The sequence below is a fragment of the Carassius carassius genome, chromosome 41, assembly GCF_963082965.1.
Source record: "Carassius carassius chromosome 41, fCarCar2.1, whole genome shotgun sequence".
NCBI lineage: Eukaryota > Metazoa > Chordata > Actinopteri > Cypriniformes > Cyprinidae > Carassius > Carassius carassius.
The window spans coordinates 17001015-17015122 of NC_081795.1; the positions used below are offsets into that span (position 1 = coordinate 17001015).

The 14108-nt window shown below is 36.5% G+C and overlaps 1 pseudogene; it reads left to right on the forward strand.

The window, feature by feature from the left end:
* Positions 1-11729, forward strand: part of LOC132123111 (bifunctional polynucleotide phosphatase/kinase-like) — a 30290-nt pseudogene extending 18561 nt beyond the window's left edge.
* Positions 11730-14108: the final 2379 nt, after the last annotated feature.

A 14108-nucleotide genomic window follows, 5' to 3' on the forward strand; every position in this document is an offset into this window, starting at 1 on the left:
AAAAGCTTACTGAACACATAGGGCCTAGCTTACTGAAAAAAGAAGTTCTTTCAGATGAAAATAACAACAACTTGATGTCTAGTAGGCTATTCAATAAAAAAGGTCACCCAAAATACTTGTTTAGAGCAATTGAAAGAATACAGTATGTAAATGTAAACTTGAGGGCTTTAAGCTAATACAGAGAGTGCTTTTACAAAAAAAAAAAAAATTAACAGTGGGAGCCAGCTGCGCCTGTCATGGAGAAGAAAAAAAAATCCAAATGCTCCACGTGAAACTTTGGCGTTCCGCCCTTTTTCTATCGTGTCTAATGATTTTGGTTAATATGCACAAGGGAGGGAGAGAGCAAGAAGCGCTCGTGTTGTTTGAAGACTGTGCGTGCGCGCGCAGCCGGGGCTCTCTCTCGTACGCGCCCTGTCACTGTCACTCACCGATCAAATAAGGCTTTGACAGCCACCAAAAAAAGAAAGATCAATGCAGAAAAACCCCTGGATTGGTTATATAACGTTGGCCAGAATGTTGATCCGGCCATCGCGTATATTCAGCGCACATAAGGTAAACGTTTTGCAAACGTTTTTTAGAGAAATAAAAACAGGTCGACGAATCGATGCGCATATTTTGCGTCAACGTATTTTTTGCGTCGACGTCATCGATGACCTCGACGCGTTGTCCCAGCCCTACTCTGGAAATCAAACCTGGTTCCTGCAGAGCAGAGCTACTAAGAGGAGGAAGCATTTGGTATCCCTGACTCGCCTGAAGACTTGAGGAATCGGGGCATTGGAGGAAACACATACAGTGGTGTCATATATCAATCACCACGGCGGCTTCATGTCTTACACCTTATACAGCTTGGTTTGTCACCTACTTCTTTGGGCACAGAAGGAACTCCTCTCACTAAGGGCAGTTCTTGTGCCTGGCAAGCTGAACCTTGGAGCAGGCATGCTGTCCAAATATAAAGTACCTCAAAGTATCCTCTGATGGTAAACCGAATTTGGGCGGTCTTTGGGAAGGCAGAAGTCAACCTCTTTGCCTCAGAAGACAGCTCTCATTGCCCCAAATTTTTCTCAATACATTGAAATGCCCTGGCTCATGACTGGCCCAGGGCTCTGTCCGGGAGACTAATGCCGGACTGCCCTCCAACATTATGCCTCACCTGGAGTTGGACGCGCCTGTTGCGATCACTTTCCTTCTGGAGGCCACGCCCATCCTCACTCCTGTATGAAGCAGGTGAGTGGTCTTCCAGGGGGCCACAGTTTTGATACAGAGGTGGTCCACCCTGAATGGAAATTTCTTCAACCACCAAGCGTGGAGCGGGACTAAGGCTTTTAGCATGCAATAACATGCAGCAGCCTGAAAATATAATATTATTTATTATTATTATTATTATTTTATCTTGCAAGCACCACTAGCAAAGAATCGGCAGGATAATCTCTGCTGTCAGCCACTTCTCTGCTGTTGAAGATGAACTGAGCTCGCAGAATACAGAAGAGTTGAAAGGGGCGTTTCAGCGCCACCCACACATTCAACAACAAATATTAAAGCATAATCTCATTTTATACCCATAAACAAAATTACGAAAAATCCAGCTAAATTTTTTTTTAAAAAAGTGACCGTCAAAAATTCACGTTTTTTAAACATTGTTTGAAGCTAAATGTGACAAAATGTTGCTGTTATTTTCAGCATGAGCCGCTTTACAAACGGCGCCCCATAATGTATCACATGGAAAACAAGATCAACAAATCATTCTTCATAATTAGGGTGGTAAAAACTACTACAACAACAACAACAAAACATTTGACTCCTTCTGCGTGCATAACTCGTGCAGTGCAATAACGACGTTATTTTCAGCTGTCGCACTTTTCGTAATGTCATTATAGCATTTTATTAAAATGCATGCAAGAGCTGTCACCGGCAGCAAGTTTAGTTTTACTTTTCTATTTGTTTTGCTCTCTTTTATTTATTTATTTATCTATTTTTTTATTTGATTCCTCAGTGTTTGCTTGCTAAACGTTCTGTCATTTATTAGTCATTGGGCTACGTAGCCTGTAGTGTAGGCATATATGCCATGCCTCATCTTATCGTTTTTGTTAATACACGTCTTGTAAGCTAGTTTGTCAAATAGTTTGTAAAAATAACAATGAATCCATCCTTTTTTAGTCTTAAAATGTGAAAGGTGTACAAATGTAAACAAAACAGACAATTATCTTTCATTGTATAACCTATAAGGATCGCGAAATCGAAAGTGAAAGCATCCGAAGCCGGTCTTATAATATCCCAAATAATACTACTGATGAAAAAGAACCTGTTGAATGTTAACCAATTTCTTTTCCATATAACTATAAACAATGATAGAAGTTCATCAGCATGCATTTAATCACGTGTTGTAGAAAAAAAAAAAAAAAAAAAACTCATGCGACCAACTGAGAAAGTTAGCCTCAAGAGAGTGACCAGTGGGAAGAATGCGTCTGAAGTTCTGAATTCCCAGCTGTATGTATTTTTGAAATGCGAAAATTATGTTTTTCCAACTCTTAACCCAGTCCCCATGTAAATTATGTTATAAAAAAAAAAATACGAATTGCAGTGGCCCCACAACCATTCAAAGCAAAGTTACCCACTGAGTTCAGCTATTCATAATTCGGCATATTAATAATATTTAATATTCATAATTAGCTCAAACTGTATGTGTACCGAAAAACAACAAAAGTTTCAGAAAAGAATTGCAAAACATAGTTAATAAAATTGAATCTCTTAGTAAACTGTACAGTTTACTGGGAGATGAAATTTTATTAACAACAACATTTTGAAATTATTTTCTAATACATTAATATACAAAAGCATAAGTGAGTACAAACCGTCTTTTGTTTCCACAGCTCGGGCACAACCCTTCTTACCTGGACGGTCAGTGTTTGGGATGTGGTGCCTCTGGATGTCTGATAACTGGTGGCACACTGTACCTAAGTACACCCAGCTGCAGCCTGCAGATCGAGGTGGGCCCGCATCTGATTACCTACATCATTCCTACTCTGATTGGTTCGATCGTCTTTCATAGGCATACATGATAGGAAATGTGTGCATTGTTGATGTAGGACGGAGTATGTTGCTTAAAAAGCTAAAAATGCTGTCCAGTTTTGCAAAGCCTTCATTATAATGCACAGTTGTTTATTGTTAACTTGACTCACTATGTCTGTTTTATTGAATCACAAGATGTTAGCTGCTGCAAGTTTAATCTTCTGGACCAGTCAAATTTACAAATGAGACATTGGGACATTCTAAAATGCTTAACGTGAAAGTATGTGACTATATGCATTAAAACTGTGTTTTAAAAAAGACCAAACAGTAAACAAATTGTTAATAAAGCATTCTAGTCATAGACAAGCAGATATGAGCCCAGAATATGAATGCATTGCGTTTAATTACGTGCTAATCATTTTCCTCGTATCACCTGCTTGTCTTTAAATAGAATGCTTTAATAAAAATGTTTACTAAGTTTGGTCTTTTTAAAACACTTTTTAATACATAACGCCAATTAAGCATTTTCCTTTTAGGCCAATGGTTTTCTATGTGAGGAAAATGCTTAAAACGTGACTTACTCAAGGATATGCATTTATTACATGGAATGAGTAAAAACATAAAAAAGTGTCTAAAATGCGTATACGCATCACTGATCTCTAAATAGAACAATTGAATGATATATAAATGTTTAACTTGACACTGTTAAAATTTATGAAACTGTTTGCTGAAATAACCACAATCTTAATAACTGCAATAAAATGAAATTGTGTTTGTTACTGTAGCAACACATTACAGGTATGTCCTTTCAGAATCATCACTGGCTGGTAATAAATAAAAGTTTCTTGTTGAGTCTTTCCTTTAAAATAATGAGGAGCAGCATGTTTTATTGAAATAAAGGGGAAAAAGTAATAGTTATTTGATACATCAACATCCAAGGTTCTAAGATCCCAACAATCCAAGATCAAAGGATCTGATGCCTCGGAAAGCAGTATGACAGCTTCCTAAAGGACAGCGGCAATCTCAATAATATCAAGGCCCAGCTGAACACCTGCCTCAAGACAATCAAGCACAGCCAGCTGCTCAGGAGGTTCAAAGTCTGGTGCTTTCAATATCACACCCCGGCTCCAATGGCCCTTCCAACTTTATGACTTTCCCGTGTCTCAGGTGGAAGGAATGGAAAGACTCTTTTGGCAGAAATGGCTGGGAGTGCCCCCATCATTTAGCACAATCAACCTGTACAGCAAGACCTCCAAGCTTCCCCTGCCAGTTTCATCGCTGGTTGAGGAGTTTAAAGCCACCAAGGCAAGGGCAGTCAGTACGCTCCTCTCATTTAAAGATGGGAAAGTAAGATACGCAAGCAAGACCATCAAATGCGGTAGAAAGTGGAAGCCCCAGCAAGCCGTGAAGGAAGCATAATCCCACTGGAAACACCAGGAAATCATGGGTGTGGTATGCCAGGGATGTCTGTGCCTTGGAAAATATAGGAGGAAGAGGTGGAGCAAGGCTGATGCCAGAGCCAGAGGAGGTCTTGTGGTGCAAAGAGTCCGTGAGGCAGCAGAGGATGAGCATCAGGTGAAAACAATCAGACTTGCCTCTCAGGGTTGATGGACGCAGTGGGACCAGGCAAAGGAGCGACCACCTATTGTGGAAGGAACTGTGGAAGATCGACCAAGGGAAGTTGAGCTTTCTCCTGCGCTCCGTGACTGATCTGTTGCCAGCACCAAGAAACATAAAGATCTGAAGCGGAGAGGAAGTCCCATCATGCAACCAATGTGGAGCAGGCTCCTGTGCACTGGACCACATCCTGACTGGTTGTCAAAAGGCATTGGCAGAAGGGCGGTACAGATGGAGGCACGACAAGGTCCTCACGTAAATCGCCAAATGGGTGAAACAGCAGTGAGTCAAAGCCAATAACAAGCAGGCCCATCCGCCCGAAACCATGACCTTTGTGAGGGAAGGAGACAAGGCTCATAAGAGTGGCACGATGGCCAAGAACCCACCCCCTTCCTTGCAACGAGCCTCCGACTGGGAGTGGAGAGTGGACCTGAAGAGGAAGCTTGTCTTCCCAAAGAACGTGGCAGCGACCTACTTTCGACCAGATATGGTCCTGCTATCCAGTAGCACGAAAACTATTTCCTGCCCTGGGAAGATAGGTTAGCCACGTCCTACCAACTGAAAAAAGGGCCTGGAGTCTAAACAGCTGAAGAAAGCCAACAGGGATATAGCTGCAGCAGCCGAGTCCAGCTCAAGATGGCTGTGGCTGAAGAGAAACCACAGTTGGAACCCTTCTGCAGGTGAAGGCTAGTCAGTCTTTACTGCTCCACTCAGGCGAGGTGTTCAGGTTAGGGGTCGAAACACTTGAAACCCTGAGATCCCTGCTGACGATGCCGAAGGGTTCCTACAAAGTGGATGCTTCAAGAAATACCATCTCAGAAGAAGATCTACATCACCATAGTTAGTATAGTTCCTACAGTTGCAGCTTATGGCAAAGCATGTCTGATGTTTACTTCACCCGAAACCTAAAAAATGAAAAGATTGAATTCAAAATGTTTATAAATACTTAAAAAATGTATAACAATATAGCATTCAAAAAATAACTACTAAAATAACATTGCTTGACTCTTAAGCGACCAAACGACCTCACAGCCCAGACGATGACACCAAATCGGTAGCCTTCTGTTGTTCACTGTGGCAAGACTTGTTATACAGTGCAGCTATTTGTTGTGTCTCATGTGATGTTTCACTTTTGCTTAGGATTCTCTTCTCAGAGATTCAGCCAAGACAAGCCAGTCTGTTGAAGAAATTATACATGGTGCTGTTTAATCCACTATTCCTTTGTTTTATGTTGAACTGAATTTGCAGCATCAATACATTTTACTGTTTTTCTAGTTGAAATGTTAGTAGTTATTTTTGCTTTTGTAGCACAAGTCTTGGTCATATTTGTGTCTTTGCATTTTGAGTCGTATGATTTGTTTACATTATGTAGAAAAAGCGTCTGGTTTGGTTAGAGAAACCTGTATATATAAAGACACTGGAGTGTTTTTGCAGGCAAATGGTGGAGTGACTGTAGATGTGTCACAGAGCTTTATATGTAGGAGGTGAGCTCTATCAAGTTCTTTCAAGGCTCAGTGTTTGTGATTAGCATTCTTGATACATGAATGTTTTGATACTGAAAAGTATTATTTTGGCAGTTTTATTTATCTTTTTAAAGATTCATGATCTGTTGAGTAGCTCTGAATCTTCAAGCTAGATATATATATATATATAAATAATAATTGTTTATAAATAATAATATATTAATATAACAGAAGAATATTTTTGATCTGACATCAAAAGATAAACTTAAAATATATGTTCTACATTACTTGAAATTAAAAGAAGATTTAGTTAAACACTTTGTTTTGATAACAATTGTACTATTTGTTTACAGCGCATACCAGGTTTCTATGCCCAGTCATGTTTTTCCTTGCATGTACTAACAGGACGTCCTGCGAACTGGGCACCAGAAAAAAAAAAAATAAAAAATAAAGATTTCTCCTGCAGTGATGGACTGGTAATGAAATTAACTGCAGTCTTCATTACACATTATCCAGAATGACTTGCTGTGATTTAAAACGTACTTGTTTTATATTAATTTGTGTTTGTGTGAATAAAGTGCAATAGCTTTGCTCTGTTTTGGCCACAAGGGGGCGGGACAGTGTTTTCTTGCTATTTTAGTATAAAGTTTTACAGGGTTCTTCTTCCTTTCTCCAGTTTGCCCTCAAAATTGGTCTTAAGTTTCATACACCACAGGAATACTTCTTGGGATGGAAACTCACTGCCAGAATTTGACCCTGTAAAAAATGTATCTTTTGGGATTTTATTTCTTTTTTCATATACAGTACAGACCAAAAGTTTGGAAACATTACTATTTTTAATGTTTTTGAAAGAAGTTTCTTTTGCTCATCAAGCCTGCACTTATTTGATCAAAAATACAGAAAAAAATGTAATGTTGTGATATATTATTACAATTTAAAATAATTGTTTTTAAATTTATTATACTTTAAATTATCATTTATTTCTGTGATGCAAAGCTGAATTTTTAGGATCATTATCACATGATCCTTTAGAAATTATTCTAATATGATTATTCATTATCAAAGTTGGAAACAGTTCTGCTGCTTAATATTTTTTCAGAACATGTGATACTTTTTTAGGATACTTTGATGAATAAAAAGTAAAAAAAAAAAAAAAAGAAAATGTTTTTAAGCAATGTTTTTAAAATATAAATATTTTGAAATAACAATATACACTACTGGTCAGTAATTTTTTTCTTTCTTTTTTTTTAAATAAAATCAATACTTTTATTCAGCAAGGATGTGTTAAATTGATAAAAAGTGATAGTAAAAAAATATATTATTAGAATATATATTATTATAATTTTTTTTTTTCATTTTGAATAAATGCAGTTCTTTTTAACCTTTTATTCATCAAATTATCAGTCAAATTAGACAGCAGAACTGTTTCCAACACTCATAATAAATCAGAATATTAGAATGATTTCTAAATGATCATGTGATAGACTGATGTTACATGTGACACTGAAGGCTGGAGTAATGATGCTGAAAATTCAGCTTTGCATCACAGGAATAAATTATTTTGTTAAAGTATATTCAAAAAGAAAACTATTATTTTAAGTTTAAATAATATTTCACAATATTACTGTTTTTCTGTATTTTTGATCAAATAAATGCAGGCTTGATGAACAGAAGAAACTTCTTTCAAAAACATTAAAAATAGTAATATTTCCAAACTTTTGGTCTGTACTGTTTCAAAGATATGCTGTTCATTTGAAAACCGGTTCCACAAAGAATCCAAAAAAAAATGTAATGGTCTCAGCAAAAATATTAAGCAGCGCAACCGTTTTCAATATTGATTTACAAACCCGAAGTTGGGACACTGTAAAAAATTGTGAGTAAAAAAGGAATGGAATAATTTGCAAATCTCATAAACTTATATTTTATTCACAATAGAATATAGATAACATATAAAATGTTGAAAGTGAGACATTTTGAAATGTCATGCCCAATATTGGCTCATTTTGGATTTCATGAGAGCTACACATTGTTAGACATAGGCTCAAATTAATTACAAACAAATCTCATTTTCTCATGTTCATGGCTTAAAAAGTAGCAAATACATTTTTAAACCCAAATAAATTGTTCATTATAACAAAATGCTGAACCTCAACACTTAGTGTTACCTTAAACACTAAAATTCAACATGTATGAATACATTCAAACCAATACATAACACTTAATGGAACTATTCATCAATAAAGAGCAATAAACAAAAACACTGTCACTGCTTAGACAACTAACCATTTTCTCAAAGCACACAATGAGGATCCTTTGCAAAGTCTTGGGTCTGTATATGAGAGAGAGAGAGAGAGAGAGAGAGAGAGAGAGAGAGAGAGAGAGAGCGCGAGATGAGTTCAATAATTTCACATTTTTAATCCAAAATTATATCACATGGCTTGACCTAACAAAAGCTAATTTTAGAAACAGAGCACAAAACAGACAGAATAACATAAAATAATAGAAAGTGTGATGAGTACAATTCATTGAAAGAACAAAATAAGAATGGCAAAAGAGCATGAAAGAGGAGTTCAGCATTCTTACTTTGAAAGGCAGTTGAGAATAAATTCTCCTGAGTCATTGCTGTTTGAACAATGGTCATATAATTAGAATATCATCAAAAAGTTGATTTCACTAATTCCATACAAAAAGTGAAACTTGTATATTATATACATTCTTTACACACAGACTGGTATATTTCAAATGTTTATTTATTTTAATTTTGATGATTATGACTAACAACTAAGGAAAATTCCAAATCCAGTATCTCAGAAAATTAGAATATTGTGAAAAGGTTCAATATATCAGACACCTGGTGCCACGCTGTAATCAGTTAATTAACTCAAAACACCTGCAAAGGCCTTTAAATGGTTTCTCAGTCTACTTCCGTAGGCTACACAATCATGGGGAAGACTGCTGACTTGACAGTTGTCCAAAAGACGACCATTGACACCTTGCACAACGAGGATAAAACACAAAAGGTCATTGCAAAAGAGGCTGGCTGTTCACAGAGCTCTGTGTCCAAGCACATTAATAGAGAGGCGAAGGGAAGGAAAAGATGTGGTAGAAAAAAAGTGTGCAAGCAATAGGGATAACCGGACCCTGGATAGGATTGTGAAACAAAACCCATTCAAAAATGTGGGGGAGATTCACAAAGAGTGGACTGCAGCTGGAGTCAGTGCTTCAAGAACCAATACACACAGACGTATATAAGACATGGGTTTCAGCTGTCACATTCCTTGTGTCAAGACACTCTTAACAACAGACGGCTTCAGTAGCGTCTTGCCTGGGCTAAAACAAAAAAAGGACTGGACTGCTGCTGAGTGGTCCAAAGTTATGTTCTCTGATGAAAGTAAATTTTGCATTTCCTTTGGATATCAGGGTCCCAGAGTCTGGAGGATGAGAGGAGAGGCACACAATCCACGTTGCTCGAGGTCCAGTGTAAAGTTTCCACAGTCAGTGATGGTTTGGGGTGCCATGTCATCTGCTGGTGTTGGTCCACTGTTTTTTCTGAGGTCCAAGGTCAATGCAGTCGTATAACAGGAAGTTTTAGAGCACTTCATGCTTCCTGCTGCTGACCAACTTTATGGATATACAGATTTCATTTTCCAACAGGACTTGGCCCCAGCACACAGTGCCAAAGCTACCAGTACGTGGTTTATTTAAGGGCCATGGTATCCCTGTTCTTAATTGGCCAGCAAACTCACCTGACCTTAACCCCATAGAAAATCTATGGGGTATTGTGAAGAGGAAGATGCGATATGTCAGACCCAAGAATGCAGAAGAGCTGAAGGCCACTATCAGAGCAACCTGGGCTCTCATAACACCTGAGCAGTGCCACAGACTGATCGACTCCCTGCCACGCCACATTGCTGCAGTAATTCAGGCAAAAGGAGTCCCGACTAAGTACTGAGTGCTGTACATGGTCATACTTTTAATGTTCATACTTTTCAGTTGGGCAAGATTTCTAAAAATCCTTTCTTTGTGTTGGTCTTAAGTAATATTCAAATTTTCTGAGATACTGTATTCGGGATTTTCCTTAGTTGCCAGTTATAATCATCAAAATTAAAATAAATACAATTTGAAATATATCAGTCTGTGTGTGATGAATGAATATAATTTACAAGTTTTGAATGGAATTAGTGAAATAAATCTACTTTTTAATGATATTCTAATTATATGACCAGCACCTGTATACATCCTACTCACCATTTTCAAATGAAATCCCTCTGAAAGTCCATGAGCTTGCACAAGAGGCTGGCTACATGTTAATTGACAGTTCTTCTTTTTTCCCACTTTGCAGCCTTTGTCCCATTTTCTGGGTTTATACCCACAAAGCGTCTGAAAAATTATACACTGGTTAAAAATCTAGTTATTCACACAGCACAACAAAGAAAACAAATGTACATGAACTGTCCTCAACATGCATCTTCTTGCCTCTGTGAATATTGTAAGATGCACTAAAACTTTCTAAATCAAAGTTAATTGCTAAATCCCATCACCAGACCTGTTGAAACCATGCTTGAGCCACAGCTAGGCCAGAAAAAAATGCAGGTGTTAGCAGACAATATCTTACCTCTGGATGAATTCAAGCATGCAGGCTGCCTCCTCTTGGTACTGAAAGTTAAAGACGCCAGCCCTGTCACAAAGGTGGACTGGATCCCCGATTTGGCCCTCAAGGCTGAGCATCCAGCGCCGGAAGCGGCTTCCCATTTCTCCTGAAACAGAAATATTTTAACTGTCAAATTTCTGTTTTAGTTTTAATTTTGAATACAGTTCAATACAGTTTAGTTTGATACCATTGAATTCACTTCATACAACACTAATGTCAACTGTCCTATCTAAAACCAACTTAACAAAAAACTAAAATTAGGTGTTATTTAATGATGAGGTGTAAAATAACAAAAATTAGGTGTTATTTAACATATATTTCCTAAAATTAACAGTAAGGCGCAGTTAGTTCGTAAAGTTAGTTAGTAAAACGCTAGTAAACGAGTTCCCTGCAGGTGTTTCAACTTCACAGCAAGTCTGGAACAAGCAAAGCATAACAACAGGGTATTTGGGTTTTTACTGCAGTTATTTTACAGTATGAACTATTTAAATGAAATATGAAACACTATGTAATGATATCATGATGAAAGGCTGGAAAATGGAATGGAAAACCTGTATTCTGGGTTATTTTTAACACCAAAAATACACAGTTACTGATTGATCTGATCTAGTTTTTGCTGGTTTTAGTTTAGTGAGATGGACCCTTCTGCCACCAAGCATGTTCCTGTGAATGATATGGTGATTCACAGCTACAGGCGAGTCAACACAACAAGCTAAGCTTTTTTGATGAACCAGATAGTTTTCTCTGAAATCACCATCTTTATTGGCTAATTCACATAAGTTGTTTGGTTTCTTTTGGTCTTTCTTATCTATAGGAAATTGTTTGTGGCTCCCAGTTTGTCTGAGGGCTTTTCTGAAATCCTGCAGATTCATTTTGTGCATAGTTTCAGTGACAGAAGATCAGAGTTCCTCTTTAGGCAGTTTTCTGAGGGCTATGCGCATAGTCATGTAGTCTATTTGCCTTGCAATAAGTGGAAATCTGAAGAATTCTAGACCAATTGACAATACAACACTAAATTAAATATTGTGTTAAACTGTCTCCTCCACTTAATTTTGCACGTCTTTACTTTGTTACTTTTTAAAATTGTTGTGAGGGAAACTTATTCATAGCTGCTAAAATGTACCTGCTGTTGTGAAGACTTTTGTTAAAAAGGTTTTATAAATTGAGGAAACAATTGCTTGTGTCAGTTTTGTGTCTTACTGATTAAATAGAATTAACAATGTGCTGTATTATTTTCCAGTATTTGGATATCATTTAAAAAAGTACAACATGTTCCTGGATGAATATCCTTGTTGATCCTGGAACAACATTCCAATCAATCAATCAATCAATCAACCAATCAATCAACCAATCAATCAATCAATCAATCAGAATAGAGATGTAACTTTTCCGTAAATATCTGTTTTAGGCTTACAAGCAGGGTTAGGTTCTTCTACACTCTTGTTAATCAGCTATCATTTCCCACAGATTTTAGAAATAAATTATGAGAAGGGTTAGGTTTAGTGGTAAGTATTGGGCTTAGTTTATATTTACAAAAGATGTTGATCCAGGAATGTCTTGGCAAAATCACGGCGACCGTGAAAGTCAAAGGCTCATATTCTGAATGCTGTGTTTGTGTGCTTTATTTCTGGAGTCCCAGCTTAATGCTTTCTTTCTTTCTTTCTTTGTTTCTTTTCTTTCTTTCTTTCTTTCTTACTTTTTTTCTTACTTTAGTGATTGACACATACAAAAAAAGACTGAAGTGTGGCAATTGAGGTCCTTATCATATTTTCCCTGTTGCAAAGTTTCTCACAAATTATTGAGTAATTATGGCTCAACATCATCAGGCATGAGTTTGTATTAACTGTGGTGTAATATACTGCAATTCATCAACCGACAAAAGCAACTCAGTTTTTGTAAGATTTAAAAGCTTAATTCTTTTATTTTGCAGTGACACAAGAAATTGACCAAAAGTTATTATTAAGTAGTTATTAAGTATTATATTACAAAAATACTTTTTTTTTTGATTGATCTTCTTTTGAACTTTCTATTTATCAAAGAATCCTGAGTTTTGAATTCCTTTTTAGAATTCTGAAAGTCTATCACTATTTCCACAAAAATATTAAGCGCCACAACTCTTTACAGCATTGATAATACTATGAAATGTTACTCTGCGTATTAGAATGATTTCTGATCATGATCATGTGGCACTGAAGACTGGAGATATGATGTTGAAAATTTAGCTTTGTATCACAGAAATAAAATACATTTGAAAGTGCATTGAAATTGAAAACAGGAATTTTTAATTGTTATAATATTTCATTTAATTTAGCGTGGTAAGATTTTTAATGTTTAATGTTAAAGGCTGTATCTTGACAATACTTATCCATATTGCAGTACAACTTGTATTTGAGTTTTAAGCAATGCCCTAAAAGTCACTTTTGCATTTTAAAACAATACATAAAATAAATGTAATTTAAAATGTAATATTCATTGAACATGTTTTTACAGTTTCATTGAATTTATTTCAACATTTGGAACCGATAAAATAATAGTTATTTATGCTATCCTTTTCAGTATTATGCACTTAATGCAAATGGCACACATTGTCCACATCATGTTTTCATTGCATAACTTGTGTTATACTACTTACTGTGGGGTTTATTGTGTCTAATAACTTTATGGTTGAAATCTAGACATGACGGAACAGTTGCCATATAATATAATTACTGGCAGAAAGCGCAATAAAAGTGAATGATCATATAATGAGATCTAATGACACCATAAATTATGTTGATAGTTTCTGCTTATAGTGTACACACATTTTACACAATCTATCTGTATACAGATGTACACATATCTGTATATCATGCTGATAGTATTTAAAAATCTGTAAATTATGCCTATAGTACTGCCTTATCTGTATATTTATTGTACATTTTTTACATATTGTAGCCACTGTATATCCTATACTTACTGCTTATTGCACTTCTAGTTAGATGCTAACTGCATTCCGTTGCCTTGTACCTTACATGTGCAATGACAATAAAGTTGAATCTTATCTAATCTAATCTAAAGTCCTCATACTATCATGCAATGACTGAACCCAAATGGCCCTGAAATAACAAAATGCCAGAGTCAGCCCACCCATAAAGACATGCACAGAAATTTCCATAATGATCCTCAAACATGGCATTGACAAAGCAAGTGATATGTTTAAACCTGCATTACACGGTTGAACCATCTAACGGAATCTTACAAATTCATTGAGCAACTCTTAACGACAACAAACATGACTTGTCAAGTGGAAGATGGTGAAACTTTTCATGGTTGAGAAAAGTTCAAAAACAGATAAGAATGCATACACGCCTTATAACTATTATGTCAGACAC